We start from the raw sequence: 20,380 nt of genomic DNA, 5'->3' as shown, positions 1-20,380 counted from the left end.
GGTATACAGAATCCAGCTTTCCTGGGCAATATTTGTTATGTATATAAAATGAAATTTTATGGAAGTAGAAATATTATTTTAAAATACATTTGGTATTTTAAAATAAATTATTCAAACAAATATTTTATGTTTAGGTAACAAATCTGCATCAATTACCTAACAACACTTTTTTTTTTTTACTATAACATATGGTTACTATATAGTTAGGACAATAGGCTACAGTGGGCTTTAGTTGGGAAATGCTAAGGACTGCTTTGTCTGAACTTTCATAACAGGCTTGTTTTGTCTGGTTTTTAACGTAATAATTTTTCATTGTTTTTTAGTTTTAATTTCCAGTCTTTTGGCTTAGTTTTTCCTTCTTTACTTTGCTGATCAGTAAAAACATACAACCTCTATGCTAAGCAGTGCTAGAGATGGTTCCACTGAGGCATCTAATGAGATTTTTTGTTTGTTTTTTAAGGCTATTTAGAGTGTTTCTTAGTCCTTATTCACACCAATCTTCTTGAGGGAGACATGTTAAAATCCCACACATTCTTTTTTATCCCTACCATAAATGTTATATAATACACACACTACAATACACAGTTTGACTGTAATTTGGTCCCTTGTTGATGACAGGCTCCAAAGATCTTGTTTCTGCCTATAACCCTTCTACAAATTATCCTCTTACTACAGAACCAACTTCTCTGCTAAATACTGTATTATTAATTATGGGTAGGGGTAGAGAGGAAATAAATATCTGGCAAAACTTCCTTATAGAAATTTGATATAGGAGAGCGTACCTGCTTTCAGGAATGAATAAATATTATATATGGGCAATTGCAGACAAGATTTGAATTACTGAAAATACCTGTGCCTGTTGGTGAAACACTAAAAAATGTATTCTTAGATGACTCATCCCTTTATCTTTCCTTCTTGTGGTGCTGCATGGAGGGTGTTGTATTCTGGACTATGTAATTACCGTTGTCCTTCTGCTTTGCTATTCCTACACATTAAGGACAGGGAAAGACAACTGACCTACACAAAGTTTTTTCTACAGGCCAAAAATAGATGAAATATCTCCAACTTGAAAACATTACATGGTATTCTTTACCCACAAGGCTCCATCTGCTCTTCTTATGGCTGTGTCTATAAAGAGTAGAAGTATATTAACAAGAAATGGTTTTATCAAACACTCACTATTTAAGGGAAATTCCAAGGTGACATATAAAACTCATCTTTCTCTTCACCATTAACACCGTATTAAAAAGAATTCTGTTCTGTCATTTTCCTCACTGAAAAATAGGAATGCAGTTTGCCACATAGGTTTTATAAGTTTTAATTTATATGCTTTTCTATAGGTGATAAATGAAAATGGTATTTGGTCCCGACATTGGTTAAATAAACATTCCAGATGTTCTGTTTTTTTGATTCAGCTAAAATATCCTACAGTGGGTTCAACATCTGTAGAAAGTCCAACCAGTATTAATTAATTTAGTGCATCTTGATGAACTCATGATGAGTTCATTTGCTATTGCTTTAATTGTTTTAAGTGCTTTGGTAGGATTTCCAGAATAATTAAGTATTAATTAAGTGGATCTATGTTGTTGAGAATCCCCTGATACACTGAGTATTTCAGTGTAATGGAAAACATCAAAGTCCTCATCAGAACGAACAAATCCCTTCTTGTTCAGAAAAATAACTATGCAGAAAAGGAAGTAAAGAAGTCAGGGCAGAGGAAGCCTTCCTTTCTTTCATGCTCTGTTTCAGATTCTCAGACAGGTCTTCAGAGTAGACATTGTGCTCCTTACATGTGATGACAATAAAGTGGTCATGATGGCTGAGTTACAGAAAGTTATCTGGTTCAGTGTTATTGCTATAGAGTGGGCTAGCAGCACTGCTAGGACTTACTGACAGATTAGAGACCTTTCAATGAAAATGGGAATAGCAGGATCGGGTCTTTTATTCAGTAAATTATATGAGTGACTATTCTTTTGCCATGTTTAAATGCAAAACATATGAAATATATTTTTGTTTTCAAGTTGTTAAGTTATATGTTAATGCACCCCGTGATTTTCACAACCACGACAGAAGTTTCTTGGCATTCTAGATTAAAAAAAAAAAAAAGACAAAATTAAACCTGAAATAATTCAACTGTTGTTTGAAAAATGGTGATCTGTCACTGAGTAGAAAACTAAGGAATTGTAAAAGGGGGAGGGATAGGGAAGGGATACTCTTGTACTGTTATTGTGAGTTATATAAGTATTTCAAGGAGACATTAATATGCAAAACAAAAGCTGTCTTTATTCCAGTTTTCTTTATGAACAAGAAAGAAAACCAAACCAATCAAACAAAATACTGCCACTCTGTGTAGAACTGTAAAGGAGAGAGAAAGTGCCTTTCCAGTTCTCTGCTCCTACATTTCCAGAGAATTGAGACAGGTTTTGCTTGAAAAGAAAAATCCCTTTAAGTAAGCTTTTTGTTCCATTGTACTGGCATGCCTCAAACATTCTTCTAAAGCAAACCCCAAAGTATGGCACACCACTAAACTTAAATTTCTATTTCAGTACTTATTATTGGATTTTTCAACTGTATGCTTTCCTTCAGTACTTTAAATTAACTTTTGTAAGAAGAGAATAATAACATGTTGCTCTGTTATGTTGACCCATCTCAAAACACAAAACGATGAGAAATTGAATATATAAAATGAAGTGACTCAGTTAGTATTAGAAGGGTGACCCTAAAACCTGGCCTAAAAATATTAAATACATTTGTTTTATTCCTTTTGTTAAGACACTTTTGACGTGGCTTCTAAAAGGATGAACTGCAGGATAATATTGAAAATCTCTCTGGTTAAGCTTGAGAATAAAATAGGAATTACGATTTCAAAATATCTGAGCGTATCATTATTGTCTACTTAAAGAAAATAAAACTTGACAAAAGAGAGATTGTATAATGCAAAATGATGTGGATAGAAGACATGGAACTTCCAGAAACTAGAAATTAAGAAATTGATGGGAAATCAAGGAAAGGTTCCATGAAGAAAATCACATATCTTTGGATGCATCTGAGATGCGTGAGAGTAATGAAGAAAATTTGACAGTGATGCAGTGAAGAAAAATGCAGGTGGATAGCAATGTACTCTTATCAAGCTGATAGCAGAGATGGAAGAGAAAATATTGGAGGATGAGGAAATAATGGAGAACAAATAAATCAGAAAAATTAAGTGTGATTTCTGAGCAAACAGAGTGCATTACCTAACACTGAAGAGACTAGTGGATAATAGGAAGTAGACTTAGGAGCTGAGACTTCATGGAGGGACAGTAAGCAAAAAGAACAAGAATTTAAATATTTTAAAAGTACTTGTAGAGATTGCATACTAAACAGTTGTTTGATTTTGGTTTGAGCTGAGTTTTTTGTTTGTGGATTTGTTTTCTTTTTTACTTAAAATAACATTTCTATAGTCAAAAAATTACTTAATAGTGAAGGTTTTGGCAAGGAGTTCCTACTACTAGTTCTTTGTTGAGCTGGCATCTACCCAGAGTCTAAAAAAGACATGGTAAATCTTCTCCATTTGATTGAGATTAAAGCCTCCTTTTTGCAATTATTATACTATATTTCTCCTCTATGTCTCCTTTAGAAACCATTGCATGACCCTAGGTGGTATATAAGAGTGTTATAAATCATGGAGCTAAATAAGGAATATTGTCACTATATCATACAATATGAGAACATAGAAGGATCCAAAGAAATTCTCAGGTAATAGGTTTGAAGAAGGCAACTTCAATACTTTTTCACTCAGCACAAGACTTTTCAAAAAGTCAAGAAATGTTTCAACAATTTAATGGAAAAAATGGTCTGGCTGTGCCCATCAGACAGCACATTTCAAATACAAGTGAAGCTGCAAAAGGCCCACACTGTAGTTTTCTGGAAGAAGAGCAAGGCCAGCCCTGTGCACATCCTGTTTTATATTCTTCCATACATACAAGTTATAGCCTGCTAATAGAGGTGATATACTTTACTATTACTGCATTTATGGCTTTATACACTTAACTTGGTAAAACTTAGGTAGCCCAGAATCTGAGAAATAATTTATTTTGGAAATAACTAATATTTGATATCCAGATGACAATTTTCTAGTACAACTCTAGGTTTTTTTCTGCTATAAGGAAAAATTTCAGGAACTTTTTCTCAATAATTTCAAATTTAACTCTGTTCTTGTTTTGACTTAAAATGAGCTCTGTTTTGGTTTAGCAGTGACTGGTCTCATGTTTAAACCCTTTTTATTAATAGTTTTGTTTGTATGTCTGGAACAATTCTCAATACATCAGTTTAGGAAGGAAAGGACTAATATATTTCTCAGGTAATATCTAAAGTCTCTAAAAGAAGAGTTAAATCAGGTCAAGCTATAAAAGACAGACAGAAGCATGTTTCATAAGGTAATATTTACAGTTCTAGTATTAGAGGAATTTATAGCATAGAGTTTCTATAATTCCTAGAAAGATTTAAATGTACATTTGCAAATATTCCAAGGATTGTGAAATACTTAGCTACTCAAAAGACATTATTCCTGTCCTATCAGTTTCTCTGATCTAAATTTATAAAACAATGTTTCTGAAAGATTCATGTTAAGGGTAATAATGAGTTTTTTATCCAGATTGCTTCTAGAAATATAAATAACAGCAGCAACAATAAAAGAAAAAAAACCCACCACATACATTGTATTTTCTGGGTTCAGATTGTTTTTACGTAACCAGTAAATAAACAGTTTTCCTGTTATGAAAGAACAAATTTATATGTACCTGAAAGTGCCCGGACTCTTATAGTAAATGAAAAAATATATAAGGCTCAGAAAAAAGTTTCTCACACAAAACCGCTGGTCATGCAAAGGTGAAGTTAAGAGAGTGGAAAAGCACTCTATCAGAGCATTTCATTTTATAGCTGTATTGCTAAAGTTGTACAGAGAGAATATCTTCTTTCTAAAAGAATACCTCATTGTTTTAGTTCATTCTTTCATTATCTTATAGAAAGATCACTTTCAACATAAATCCTAGCACGAAGACAAGGGACTCGACTGTACATTTTCAAATTACTTTAAAATAACTAGATGTTCCCAAGAAACATCTATTTCCCTAAACTTTTTACATTAAACAACTCTTCATAATACCTTTTAGTATGCCAAAAAAATAAATGGTTATCTTAATAATAATTCAACCACAAAAAATATACAACCACATTCTATAGAAGGTGAAGCAAAATGATACAGAATATGACTGAGAATGATATTATAAGTTATGCAGATATAAACTTATGAATCTTTGTATGATGACTTTTACTGCTTTTACAGCATTGTCCTTGAGAGCTAAAAACCACTTTTTTTTTTTAATACTGCTATGTTTGTAAATGTCTAGGATGATAACGACATATTTCAAGTTGTTTTCTGAATTCAAAAGAGCTTTAGACATCTGAACAGAGAAAAAAAAGTATTTAAGCAGGGAACAGACATAAAATTTACATAAACTTTCTTCTCCAATCACACGATGAGGAATATTACAAGCTTCTGGTTGAATTATATTTGTACTGCTTATCCTTCATAGCAATAATCAACAAGATACAAAATCCTTACTAGCAGTACTGGATAGAGAGATTCTCTCGTATCTCAAGTTACGGACTTGAATCATACATAGTGTTCAGAAATGTTTTCAGGCCCTGGTGCATTATACCACTGAGAAATATGGAGTAAAATTCCATCTATAGATGTCTTTTAGTATTCTAGTCTTTCCTTTTCAGAAAAAGGCACATATATGTGCATGAACAGTGTTTAAACAAACAGTGCTGGAAACACCACAAATGTCAGTGTTTGCCTTCCTTGTAACTCTGTCTACCCATATGTAAGGCAGGATCAGGAATGTGTATCCTGAGAAACAGGGCCCTGAGAAGCCAACAGACCTTGAAACACTGTGATACCCTTTCAAAGGAATGGACTTTACAAGGTGACTTCCTCTGACCTCCTTGGTCATTGCTGAAAGGCGATAAAACTGGTTTAAATAGATCTTAAAAACTGATGCTTGGTCAGAAGCTCAGATTGGCTACCTTAGTTCCTATAGTTGTGTAGGGGGGGCGTGTAGCAAGGTTTTAGAAGTGGGTGGGCTGAAGAGTGATCTACCCTGGCCACCCTGTTTCCAGCTGGCTCCATGACACATCCACTGCAGGACACAGCTGAGCCCATCAGCCAAGTGTGTGATGTCTCTGAAAACATGTTTAAGAAAGGGAACAAATGCCAGACAAAGAGCACTATGAGGGGGCAAAAAAAGGGAAAAACAACTATGCAAATGCCAACGTTAGGGATGGAGCTGGGAAGGAGGTGCTCCAGGCACCAGAGAAGAGATTGCCCCACGGACAGTGGGGGAGAACACGATGAAGCAGGTTGTCCCACTGCAACCCATGGAGAACTGTGCTGGAGCAGATATCCACACTGTGACTAGTGGACAACCCTATGCCAGAACACATGAATATTTCCTGAAGCCCCTGGAAATACCCCTTATGAGCAGGGGAAAGGTCTGAAGAAGAATGATCAGCAGAGACGAGGTGCTACAGACTGATCATGGTGTCCTATTCCCCATCTCCCTGTGTCACTTAAGGCAGGGAGAGGTAGAGGAGTGGGGACTGAAGGAGTGGAGCTGGATCTGAGGAAAAGATGGGGGGAAGGTGTTGTTTTAAATTTTGCCTTTGCTTCTCACCATCCAAATCTACTTTAATTGCCAATAAATTCCATTAATTTTGAAAAATAAGCTTAGAATTCACCTCTGTTAACATAGCCAGTACCACTTAACAGCCCTGGTTGAGACTGTAATGTGACATCTTAAATTGCCATACTCCATCTGCTTCCAGAGAATGGGCCAATTTACAGAGGAAGTGTGTCGCATCATAGATCATAGAATGGTTTGGGTTGGAAGGGACCTTTAAAGATCATGTAGTCTGACCCCTCTGTCATGAAAGGGACAACTTCCACTAGTTCACATTAATCAAATCCCAACCCAACCTAGTCTTGAACAGTTCCAGTGATAGGGCATCCACCCGTTCCAGTGTTCCACTACTCTCATCATAAAAACTGTCTTCTTTATGTCCAATTTTAATCTACCTTCTTTTAATTTAAAACCATTGTCCCTTGTCCCGTCACTACAGGCCCTGGAATAAAGTCTCTCTTCATCTTTCTTATAAGCCCCCTTTTAAGTGCTGGAAGGCTGCTAAAAGGTCTCCTTGGAGCCTTCTCTTCTCAAGCCTAAATAACCCCAATTCTCAGTTTTTCTTCAAAGGAGAAGTGTTCCAGCCCCCTGATAATTTTCATGGACTCTTGCTCAAGTGAAGTCTATTTTGTTCATTGATAAGTGATATCTCTTTATTTATCTTACACCCTATTTTCCCCCCTCTCCTGTTGTGGAGTGGGAGTGACAGAGCACCTGGGTTAGTGTCTGGTGTGTTTCTATGTATCAGGACATTAAAGCTAGCAAAATTCCAGTGCTGCATTGACACACATTTCCATTTATTAGTTGTTTAGATGGCATTATTTATAAGTGCAGATGAATCATTTCAATGATTCATCTCAAATACAAGTGGAAATCATAAGAAAAAAAAAAGAAGAAGAAAAAAAGAGTATAACCCCCCCAACAATAAGAAGTTTAAAGATCCCATTGTAAAGTAAATTGTAAACATTGTTCCCTTTGGATGAGATCTACACATTTTCTGACAGTGTTCTTTCCAGATCCTTCTACCACCACCCCTGCAGTTAATATAGACTAGCATTATACTTATGTCAATAAAGGATTATCTTGGTACATCAACATGTTTTATTTGAAAGCATTTTATTTCTATCTCCATTGTCCATTTCCAGCCAATTAGAAAATCAGTGGATGTATTCATTGACATGTTATTTGAATTGTTATTCTTAGGTAGAATCTATGATTATGAAGTATAGCCAGATTGTTGATGTGATTTTTTAGTTGCTGTGTGAAAAACAACCACTTAGAATCAGATGGATATTTTTGGCTACAGCTTAGTCCTTATTATTGTATACTTTCTTTAAAGTATGGTTAAATTACTAACCCTGGAATCTATAATAATGAGTAAAATATTGCAAAATACAGATGTTTTTATGTTATTAAACTCATCTAGCAGCTCTGTAGCAATAATCTTGAATTCATACCGTAACATGGATGTTAATGGTAGAAATTAGAGCTGAAAATAGCTATTTGGTCTTCTATTTCATGTAGTCACTAGATTGTTCCCTAAAGAATATTTTCCAGTGCTTTGTCTCATCTAGACTTAAATGTACTTAGCAATAAAGCTTCTACTACTTTCCTTTGGAGACTGTGTCACCATGTAATAGATTTCACTATTGGGAATCTTTACCCTATTCAATCGCAGTAAAATATTGCACCTTCACTGAAATGGGAAAGAGGAAAAACATAACAAAATCAAAAATATGTATTGGCTAGAATCTAGCAAGAGAGCTCACTACAAACCAGGGATGTCACATCTCTTAAAAGTTCATACCTTCTGTGATACTATTTTAACTTCCTGTGAAATCTGCTGTTGCATTTTTAATCACATTTTCCTAAGTAAAGGTAAATCCTACATGTTCCCTTTGACTATATCAGTTAGCTCTCATTTAGCATTTCTTATTTGTAATTGCAAGATTGTCTTGCCCTTGAAAATGAGCTGCTGAAATATCCACATAACCATCAAATTTCTATAAGTCAGATTTATTTAAAACAGAGAAAATGGATTTAAGACAAATGAAGTCAAGGACAAATGGATGGCCAGGCCCAGAGAATGGTGATGAACGGTGTTGCGTCCAGTTGGCAGCTGGTCACTAGTGGTGTCACCCAGGGATCAGTGTTGGGCCCAGTTCTGTTTAATATCTTTATTGATGATCTTGATGAGGGGATTGAGTGTACCATTAGCAAATTTGCAGATGACACCAAACTGGGGGGGAGTGTTGATCTGCTGGAAGGCAGGAGGGCTCTTCAGAGGGACCTGGACTAACTGGAGACGTGGTCTGATTAGAATGGGATGAGGTTCAACAAGGCCAAGCACCGGGTCCTGCACTTTGGTCACAACAGCCCCAGGCAGTGCTACAGGCTGGGCACAGAGTGGCTGGAGAGCAGCCAGGCAGAAAGGGACCTGGGAGTTTGGATTGACAGGAAGCTGAACACGAGCCAGCAGTGTGCCCAGGTGGCCAAGAAGGCCAATGGCATCCTGGCCTGGATCAGGAACAATGTGGCCAGCAGGACCAGGGCAGTGATTCTTCCCCTGTACTCAGTGCTGGTGAGGCCACACTTGAAGTACTGTGTCCAGTTCTGGGCCCCTCAGTTCAGGAAGGATATTGAGGTGCTGGAGCAGATCCAGAGAAGAGCAACGAGGCTGGTGAAGGGACTGGAGCACAAGTTCTATGAGGAAAGGCTGAGGGAGCTGGGGTTGTTTAACCTCGAGAGGAGGAGGTTCAGGGGAGACCTCATCACTCTCTACAACCACCTGAGAGGAGGTTGTAGCCAGGTGGGGTTTGGTCTCTTTTGCCAGGTAACCAGCAGTAGGACAAGAGGGTATGGTCTTAAGCTCTACCAGGGGACGTTTGGGTTGAATATTAGGAAGAAATTTTTTACGAAGAGAGTAATCAGACATTGGAATGGGCTGCCCAGGGAGGTGATGGATTCACCGTCCCTGGAGGTTTTTAAGATAAGACTGGATATGGCACTTAGTGCTATGGTCTACTAACCACAGCGGTGTTGGATAAAAAGTTGGTCAGAGGTCTTTTTCAACCTGCTTGATTCTATGATTCTATGAAGTGTATAAAGATGTCGTAACCTTTATGAGGCATTATCTCTTTAGGCCCCAGGGAGGGAACAAACTTCCATAAGTGACAGAATAAGTCATTATTTTTCAAATTAATGGAGTAAGGACAAAGATTAGGATAGCAGTTACACCACTGATTAGAAAATACCGAACTGACTGACAGATATACATACAGTCACCTATTCCTAACATGTTCCTGGCATACAGCATGTAGAATATTTTGACTGGTGCTAGGATTCAAAAAAATAGGTTATAAAATAGTTATAAAATAGTCTAGGCACTGTCCAACTATATGATATGAGGATACATGAAGAGAACAGAGTAAGGTAAAGGGCAGCGGAGGAAATGATAGAACTGTTTATGTGGAATAAGGTTTTACTAGCAAGTTAGTGTTACAGGGAAGGAGAGACACACACATGTGAATGCACATGTACACCCTCCCATACCCTTCCACGCACAATCCTGGACAACAGCCTTAGCAGGTCAAAAGAATGAAGGGCTCCTGCAACAGGCAGAGAGAGGGAGAGCTGCTGCTCTTGGAGCAGGCAGCAAAAGACAGGTCCCTCACTAATCCAGTGATCTCACATCAATTCTGCAGGAACAATTCCTGTTATAAATACTTCTGTCTCCATACCCCCATTCCAAATCCTGTCATTTTATACAATGTTTGTGCTTCTTGGCAGTTTTAGCCTTTAGTCTCTGCCCACTAGACTGCAATGCACAGTGAGGGTGTTACTTTCATAGGCAGATGCCTTGTCCTGTTGCTTAGCTATTTTTTCTTACTTATCTGTTTCTTTTCTTTAGTATGCTGAAAGCAGTGTTTTCTCCACTGTCAACGTTGTACTTCTTCAATGACCAGTAATCAACTGACCATCTATGGGTTGTTTGTAGGTCTAGGTCCTCTGTTTTCAAATACGTTTTCAAGGCACTTGCTATTATCCTGTGTTTAAACTCGACATCATAACAAGAGACACCTGGTACCAAGCTCAAGTTCATGCAGTGAGTTCTCATAACAAGTTGGTAATGTGCTTCAAAGGTCAGGGCAGAGTATTTGCACTTTTGGCATAAGCTTTCATTTGCATTTTTACTGGGCCACTGTTCTCTAAACTAGAACTTTTTTGTTTTGTTGGATATGTAGATGGTAAGGAGTAGGAGGGAAATAAAAAAAAAATTAAGTCACCTCCATTACCAGTGGATGTGTCCCTTATTGAAAATTTAAATACATGCTTTTCTACCTGTCTAATCAGGTCAAAATATTTCTCATCAAAGATTTTGCTCTGTTCTTGGAGAAGGCAATTTTTTCTGTTTAAATTTTCTACTCTAGACAAATTTTGTACCTTAATTAAGAAATTGAAAAGGAGAAACAGGTGTTCCAGAAACATGTACTGTTTCCATTTTCAGCTTTCAAAGAATTAAGCCTACTGTCCTCCATTTCATGCAGTAAAACCTAGCTTGGCAAGCTTCATTACACTGCTCTCCAGAGCAACAGAACATGTGGAGAAGTACACAGAATAATTATTATATCTTAAGCCCACAAGAGGCCCAGGAGAAATGCTGGGTGACAGAAAACACCTAGTCCTGAGTAGGATGCTAGGACGTTTTCTGCAAGGTTAAGGTTGTGTACTGGCAACTACTTGTAACACAGATGAGGTGCAGAAGCTGTACTCAGAGGAGTGTTCTAGTGAGCAGGTAGTTCTGCATACTCTGACCCTGCTCAGTCTCACTTCTTCAGCCTATAAAGAGCAGCAGCTCTCTAAAATGTAATGGATGTGTTTCTTAATGTAGCAGGAAAGCAGAAAATCTTGAACCATTGCTTATTAAAATTCCCATTTAATTTTCTCATTAGTGTTAAAAAAAAAAAAAAAAAAAGAAGGCAATGGAAACCCGGTTCTTGTGGTTTAAGACCAAACCACAGTGTGGATACTCAATGCATGTGGATACCAAAATACTTTAATCATAGATATATGTAACTTTATGAATTACTCAATGTTCCTGTAGCACAGCAGTCCCAGCTATGTGATGTGCATTTCTTGAACTGGGCCACAGGGGCTGAGGTGTTGGAGTCATGGTCGTGGTCCCACATCCTGCTGCACAGTTCCCTTCAGTTTCACAGGATCTCCTTTTTCTGGGTCCCTGCTGGAATATCTTCCTCTGGCATCTCTGAGTATTCTTGATTGTCCTCATTTATAGGGCTGGGTAGAAAATATCTCATTGACGATTAGTCTGATCAAATCACACTCCTTTTCCAAATTGCAGTGTTGTGTCAGAGTCTGCTTGTACCGGATAGTCCAAGACATGGTTGCACTTGATGATCAGCAGGTTGCTTTTATAGTTTGGCTATCTATATCCTTGAACTCAAATATTCTGTTGTTTGGAACAGATGGATTTTTATATTTTGTTTACCTCTACTAAAAAAGAGTTGTTACACTGCTCTTTGCTAACAGTTAGGCTAACTAGACTAAATTCATGATACCTACCTGGGTGGAAGGGGAGAAGAGAGATTGTTTCTGTGTGAAAAATTTTGAAGACTTTTTCCTTTTCTTAAGCAAGTATATGTATGTCTTTCTGTGAGTTGTGATCCCACTTTAGCTTCTGCCCACAACCCATAGTCAGTTATCTCAATAAATGGAAAAATTTACTGTAAAATACACCTGTCCATTAAAAACTCACTGAATGTGAAGCTTTCTGACATTCAGAGGTGTTTCTGTTGTGGGATGTATTACTGAAGATACCATTCATATTGCAATAAGACATGTTCCCAGTTCTATAACAGTCTAGCTGTTAATGTGCTTTATGATCAAATGTCAATAAAATTTGAAATTGGACAGCTTTTCTCTTAATGTTTAAAGAAGTAACCTTTATAACCCATGTTTCTTCTCTAGTTCACAAGTTTCACAATGCTTAAAATATACTTCTTATTATCAACTTTAATTAGGCAAGACATTGCTTTGGATGTTTTTCCACTTACCTGTGTAGCACATCTAGCATGGAGGACTCATATCTTAGTCTCGAAAAGTTGGCATGCACTAACATTAAAAAAAGGGAACATTTTATGAAACTGTACAAGAAAGTATACCTTTCTTATTTACTGACATAATAGTCAAAATTAAGAAGAGTATTCTGATATTAACTCATATATATCATCTTTGAAGACATAAAATTGGTCACAGAGCTAGTGTTTAGCAATTTTAAGATAATATACCAATTTTGAACAAAAATTATCTAATATATTTTGTTTTAATCACAAGTAATTGTATTTGGGTGTGCAGGGGAGCTTTACAATGCACCCAAATTCTCTTAATATAAATGGCTTTTCCACAACTGTTCAATCTGCTATTAAAAATATATATAACATTAATTAAATTGATAAAGTAAATTTCTCACTATTATTTTACCATTTACACTTATGATATATTATATACCACTTTATGATATTGACTGTGACACGTCTGTGGGAAATGTTCTTATTGTGCCATTAAACTAAATCCAATATGCTCTTTATAGAACTATAAACAGACTTAAACCCTTAGACTGTTAGTCCAGAAGTTTGATGGTATCTCTTTCTATTTTTTATTCTCAGTTAAACACATAATACATGATGTCTTCTTTTTAGAGTTAAAGATATGTAAATTGTGTGGAAAAATATTTGACGCATGGGGAAGAAAAATTAGTATGGCCTGTATGTGATTTATGAAAAATGTAGTACCTACCAACTCCAAGCAGAAAAGATTTCTGCAAAGAGACTCCATGTTCAGTTTCATCCCACTGGTATGAGGTGTTCCATCTGGACTACTGGGAGTTAAGAAAATGTAGCCATTAATGTGAAATAGCTGAAACTAAAGAACAGTCCAAACAAAGTTATATTAAAGATAAAGGATTTTGTATTCTTCATTTCTATACTTACATGAAATTTGACAGCTTTTCTTGCTAAATAAATAGGAAAAAACTGATATAGCTGGACTGAGCAGTAAATATTTTGTTTTCCTCAGTTTTTGTAAAACTCCAGTTATTGACTGTAAAAACATCAACAAAGTATTTTTGCTTCCCCAAGAACTACTTTTTTAAATACATTTCGATATTATTTCTATTCAAACACTGATTTCAAAGACCTGTCACCTGAGTTTCAAGTACTAAATGAACTCTTATATCCAGAATTCTTAAACCTAGATTTCTCTCATTTAGAATAAACTTCAATTATTTTTTTTTAAAGAGGAAATCAACAAAACAGATGCCTGAAGAGGAGCAGAAAGCAAAGAGAAAAGAATGTTTTGTGTCTCTGAAGAAAAAGATTAAGAAAGGTAAAGGTTTTATCACAATAGTAGACCTCATACTTACTATAAAACCCAGCACATAGAAATATATATTTTTTTTTATTTTAACAGCTTTGTTGGGGAAACAGACAGTGGGATTGAGGATCCCCTCAGCAAGTTTGCTGATGACGCCAAGTTGTGTGGTGTGGTTGACATGCTAGAGGGATGGGATATCTTTAAGGAGCTTGACAGACTTGAGAGCCTGTGCAAACTTCATGGGGTTCAATAAGGCCAAGTGCAAAGTCCTGCACCTGGAATAGAGAGTCACAAACATTGATACAAGATGAGTGATGAGTGAACTGACAGAAATCCTGAGGAGAAGGACTTGGAGGTATTAATGGATTAAAAACTGAGTATGAGCCAGCAGTGTGCGCTCACAGCCCAGAGAACAAATCATATGCTGCAGCCAGCAGGTTGAGGGAGGTGATTCTTTTCTACTCTGCTCTTGTGAGAATGCAGCTGGAGTACTGTGTCCAGCTCTAGGGCCTGTAGGATGAGAAAGATGAGGACCTGCTTGACTGGGGCAGTGGTTTTAAACTGAAAGAGGTGTTTAGAATGGAACCTATCATTGTGATTGGATTAGTGGAAGGTTTCCCTGCCTATGACAGGAGAGCTGGAGCTAGATGATCTTTAGGGTTCTTTCCAACCCAAATCATTCTATTTTTCTATGATCTACACATATTTCCACTGTAAAATGTCCCACTCTCTGGAAGCAGATGGAGTATGGCAATTTAGGATGTCATCTTACCATCTCAAACAGGGATATTAAGCAGCACTGTCTAAGTTACAAGAGGTGAATTCTCAGCTCTCATTTTTCAGGAGCTCTGGGGTTGATATCTCTAACTGATAAGGCTTGGAACCATCTCTGAGCTTTAAATGAGTTTGTACCATTTCTGACATAAATACTACCAAGAATGCCATTACTTACAAAATCCACCATTTTTCAGGATAAAACAGAGGAATAATATTAGGTATTGAGCTCTTGGAGAACCCAGTGAAATATCTCTATAATTTCAACATTGATCAATACTGATAACATCCGTCCTCACAAAGGTAATGCTGTGATGGCTGCAAGTGGTGATTCTGCCTAAAGATAGGATGATCTGTGTTATAGTATACCTACCTAATCTTTTTCTTTTCTGTCATCTCTCCATCTATAAAGACAGTAATATACTTCCAAAATAGGGTCAGGAATAGTGACAACTCATGACATCTCTACAAATTTACCATCACTTTGTTACAATATTCACTTTAAATGTAGAGTACTGAGGAAGAATAAAGAATCTATTGTAATCCAGATGAGGATATATATTCTCTGCTTAATGTATTCATTTTACCAGCAGCTAATCTTTTAAAATTCTGAATGTTCTATGATTGAGGTGCTCATAAAATAATACATAAGGAATGGTAGCATGGTTATTTTAGCACAATGATAAGAAAACTAGTATCTTTTTCTGTTGTTTTGGTTTTGGAGTTTGGTGGGGGTTTTTTGTTGTTGATTTTTTGTTTGTCTTTTTTCCCCCACAAAATATTCCACATTTAACCTCATAAAGTCATATTCCACGGTGAAATTCAGATGCTCATCTTTCTTGTCAACACATATTTTTAGTTCCTTTTTTATATTTATATAGTCTGAAAATTTTGAAACTTTCTTCCGTGAAAGGTTACACTCTGGTTGAAACTTGACACACATTGACTGAAACTTGACACATATTGGAATAAGTGTTTTCTCAGTATGTAATTGAATAGAATGTATCACTACAGTTGCTATTCCAAAGTGATCATACCCTGCTCAGCTGGCATCTAAACCTGCCTTTAAACCCAATAGGAAGGAATGTCCTTTGAGCTTGTAGTCTCTATCATTTATTTTAGCTAAACATTTACATAAAGATTTTAAGCAATTACAGTTCACTTCCTTCTGTAGTTTAAGACCCCTAGTGATTTCTTGGCAATTTTTGTGTGTACTCTCTGAAGTTTTTTTTCCCAGATCCTTCATTAGCTTCAGAAATCATAATGTGTGTTTTAGATTAAATTATATGGCATCTAATTTATTGTAGACATAGTGAATATGGTGCATAAATGGGTAGCTTTTATAACCTTGACATAAAAGTACATTTCACACTGAGTTTTTCACTTATCTTCTCTGACAGTTTCTATCATTTGCATGCAATTTGGGGATTTTAGTATAAACATTCAAACAACATCGTGATAACCTTTGTGTTGATAATGCCTACCTGATAGGGTCTAAATTTTATTAGTGTAATCTTTCTTCTGAGTTTAAGATTAATTCTGAATTTCATATTATTTTTTATCCCTGTTGATTCTATAAATACTATCAGAATCCCTATAACCACCCAAGATGTGACTTTTAATTTTGTTAAAAATGTGAAAATTTTTTCTCTTGTCACAGTGTAGGAAAATAACACTAAGGACCAAATGTATTTTCATAACAGTAGATGTGTATATTTGTGTACAAAAGTACATAATGAGAATAAACTCATTACAATTTTAAACTCTGCAGAAAATTATGACTATAAGGCAATGTAGGACACAAAATCTCTTCAGCTTTCATCTTCTGTCCTAGTACCTGTTTAAAAGAACTTCAATCACTTTGTGTTGCTTCTCATGCACTATTCACAAGGCATATAAAAATATACCTCTTTTGTATTTTCTTGGTGATGAAAATAGTGTGTCTGATTCTTGAAAAAGAGGAATTACCTACTGGATTGTATTAATTTATCTGCAGACATGTCAGAAGCTGAATATTTATAATGAATTTCAACACAGTTCCCTGAGGAAAACTGCCTGACAAAGCATCAGGCATCGCACTGAATATGCATGTAAGGTAGATTTTCTATTCCTTAAAAAGTCTATTCTGATACATAAAATTCCCTGGCTGTGAAAAATACGTCACAGGATTATCAACAAGTGAACTTGTTCCCTCGTCCATAGTCTTAGAATGCTCATTAAGTAATTCTAAGGTTTGAGTATTACTTTAACCCACCAGGCAGCTAAAGTCATCAGCAAATTAGACTAAATACCTTGGGTTTAGCCTTGTGCATGCAGTTTTTGATGAAAGTTTTGGCTGCACTATCATGTTTTCCTCCAAATTCTTTACTTGTCAATACACTGAGGGACAGTTTGAGCTACAACACAGTTTGGAGTTTTTTCCCAATAAGTTGTAAAAGTCCTTGTTCAACTGTTTGAATGAATCACCAAGAGGACAGTGATCAGATATATAGTGCTTGTCTGTGTGTATACTGAAGAGAGCATAAACAGCAAGACAACCGAGATGCTTTCTGAAAGAATTCCCTAAACATAAAGCACTTCTGAAACCAGACAACAATTTTCTGTGTGGATTAAGGGCAAAGGAAAAAGGCTGGAGGGAAAGCAAGAGGCTCTTGTCATGGTAGGGTCCCTGATTTAGGAAGAGCTTCAGGATGACCAAGAAGTCCACAATAGGGCAGAAGTCACCAAGTCCTCTAAGATCAGTGAGTTGCTTTCCAAGCTTCCTCATTTCTCTTCACCTGTACTGTAAGCTATACCCTCTGTGATAGGGCATTTGTTTCTCTGGGAAAAGACTGTGTGGTCTTTAAGCTGTTCACATCACTCTTTTGTTTTCTGGAGGCTACAGGAATGATGTGATTTACAGACCAGTGGGATTTAAACAGATCTTTGACCCTAAAAACCTTTAATCACAATGCTGCAGCATTCTGTGGTCAGGAAATATTTCCAACCTTGCTCTTGTTTTCCTGGCACTAGGGAAGCAGGATGCTAAAGAAAGGGTTATTTGTCATCTTCTGTGCCTTGTTTGTGAATGGGAATGTCCTTCCTAAACCTGCCTGTTAGAACTTGATAGCCTCAAAAGCAGTCTGGACACATGGTTCAAAGTAATCATCCTAAGACTTAGTCCTAGGAGCTTCTTGTAAAACAAACATGCTATTTTGCTAATTAGCAAAATACATGGTGGTTGAATTTGTAGATATCTTTAACAATGAAGAAGTACATTTTAGAAACTGATTGCATTTTTGGATGTATTAGGTGGGGTTTTTTGAGTTTGAAATTATTTTTGCTCAAGTGAATCTCAAGACTACATGCATAGAATGAACTAAATTCACATTGAGACTGAGAGCAACAATACAGCTCCCATATGGATCTCTAAATTATTGAACACAAAGAAGAATGTTTTTCAGCTTTGATTAGGGAATTGTTAATCAGGCCTATAATAGAATGTAGGTCAAAAACCAATTAAAAGAGTCTGACTAGAATTTTTGATTAAGCAACCATTAAAAACACTGCTTATTAAAGAAAATAAAAAGATGGAATAGATCCATAAATATGAGTACTTTTTTTCTGTGCTCTGGATACAGTGTGACAGTTTGAACAGCAATAAAGCAGTTAAGTTAGCAATCAATTACTAACTTCAGGAACAGAGTAATAGTTTGGCTGATGAAAAGCATATTCAGCCTTTGACAAATACTTGGCTGTCACTATAGTTTATTTGAAATACCATTGTAGCAACCCCAGGTCTGGCTTTTATTTTTTATATCTTCCAAATAAATAAACTATGTATGGTGCTTTTAGTCAGGCTTTGAAGTTCAATCTGTTCTGGCAAGGAAGTGGTACTTCACAAATAGTAAAAATACAGTTCCTGCTGTTACTTATCCTGAAGAACCGTTCTTTTATCAGAAAAGCTTGCAAAACAAATGAGCAGTTGGATTTCCGCTAACTGTAAAGTTTTGTAAAACAGTAATGTGAAAATAAAAGAACATAGCAACAACTCTAGCACTTCAAAATGTACAAAAATTCCAAAGAAGAAATTGTGTATCTTACCTGATTTTTTGACCAACAAAAAAACTTCATTTGTATCTCCAATAATGATGAGCATAATTTCATTCTATTAGGAGCTTTTTCAGATAATGTTTTGCTAGTCAAATGTGCCTGTATATGCATAAAACACTTAACATTCAGTCTAAAATTTAGAAAACACCATACATTTCACTTAAAAACAAACAAAACAAAAACCTTATTTTTTTGTTTAGTCAAAGTTTTTTTGGAAAAAAATCAAGGAGAAAAGTAGTGTTTGATATTAGATGAAGAATGTTAAAAATGGAACATTCTTTTAAGTTATGAAATGAAATGAAGTTTCAGGTGTATTCTGATGAAGAAATCCCAGATGGAAGTGAGACACTGAAGAGATTGTCATGCATGAAGTATATTCAGTCTAACAGGATTACCAATAATTATATGCTCATGTTGCAAAGAGTTTTCAGAGGAAACTAAGGGAATAAAGCGGGTGTTGGAAAAATTATAGACCACAATGTTTGTCTCATTTCTTTCAGTGTAATATGTTTATTCTTTCATAAAAATACAGTAAGAAAAGGTGGCAATGTTGTCCCCTGATAGATCCTGTAACAGTAAATATATGAAGCTTTGAGAAAGGTTCTGTTTTTTACAGAAATAAATATGCTAATAGGAAAAGAGATACTATAAAAGCAGAGGGCAAAGAAGTTCATGTCTTTTGATCTTTTTAAAAATTGCCTTATGATAAGCTATAGTATTTCTGTTACTGATTTTTAACAGATATCTGTATATATTTATTATCAAAACAGAAACCTGAAATATTATGAATATACATGTTCATCATAGAAGCAGTTTGGGGAACAAAATAAAGCTTGTGAAGAAGATAGCTTTAATTGAATTTTTTAGGAAGAACTGATAGCAGTATTTTTTGACATGGGCCTACAAACACCTTCACGAGATCTGAAATCAGTGCAGCACAACTGGTTTAATTTGCTTTGTAAACAAGGACACACAAGCATGATAATAAATGGTCTTCTTTATAAAGACTAGAGTAGACTGGAAGCTAAAGAAGAGAATCAACAGTATTTGAGCAAACTGCTAATAGATAAGGCACATGATCTTTTTTTTTTCTGGTCTTGAAGACCGAGGAAAAACATATTTGTTGTGTTCTATCTTCATAGCTTCTAACCCTGGACCTCTTCTGGTCCTGAAAATGGCAACTATCTTTTGTGCATTTTTTTCCTATGGTAGTATGAAGACTGTCTTGTAGCTCATCACAGTGAGATCTTTCACAGCATGAAACTGAGGATAGGAAAAGGTGTGCAGGATGGATATGGCACAAGGTATTGGAACAGCTGAAGGTGCAAAGACTGCTATAATAGTTTTGGAGGACTGGCAAGGGTGACAGGATGCCAGTTTTGACCAAAACTGCCCAT

General features: G+C 36.0%; 1 long non-coding RNA gene across 2 annotated transcripts; it reads right to left on the bottom strand.

The window, feature by feature from the left end:
- Positions 1–11,824: 11,824 nt before the first annotated feature.
- On the bottom strand, positions 11,825–13,625 carry LOC127467609 (uncharacterized). 2 transcript variants are annotated; one of them, XR_007903216.1, is made up of 3 exons: positions 13,542–13,625; positions 12,800–12,857; positions 11,825–12,023 (listed from the first exon to the last, which is right to left on the bottom strand). It is a non-coding gene; the product is annotated as an uncharacterized LOC127467609 (long non-coding RNA). The 2 variants fall into 2 exon arrangements; XR_007903215.1 differs by lacking the exon at positions 11,825–12,023 and adding an exon at positions 12,037–12,195.
- Between the last annotated feature and the right edge of the window lie 6,755 nt (positions 13,626–20,380).

This window comes from Manacus candei, unplaced genomic scaffold (genome assembly GCF_025592945.1).
Source record: "Manacus candei isolate 608988 ecotype Guabito, Panama unplaced genomic scaffold, ASM2559294v1 h1tg000014l, whole genome shotgun sequence".
NCBI classification, from domain to species: Eukaryota; Metazoa; Chordata; class Aves; order Passeriformes; family Pipridae; genus Manacus; species Manacus candei.
The sequence above is the reverse complement of the archived record's forward strand: the minus strand, read 5'-3'. Positions and strand labels throughout refer to the sequence as shown.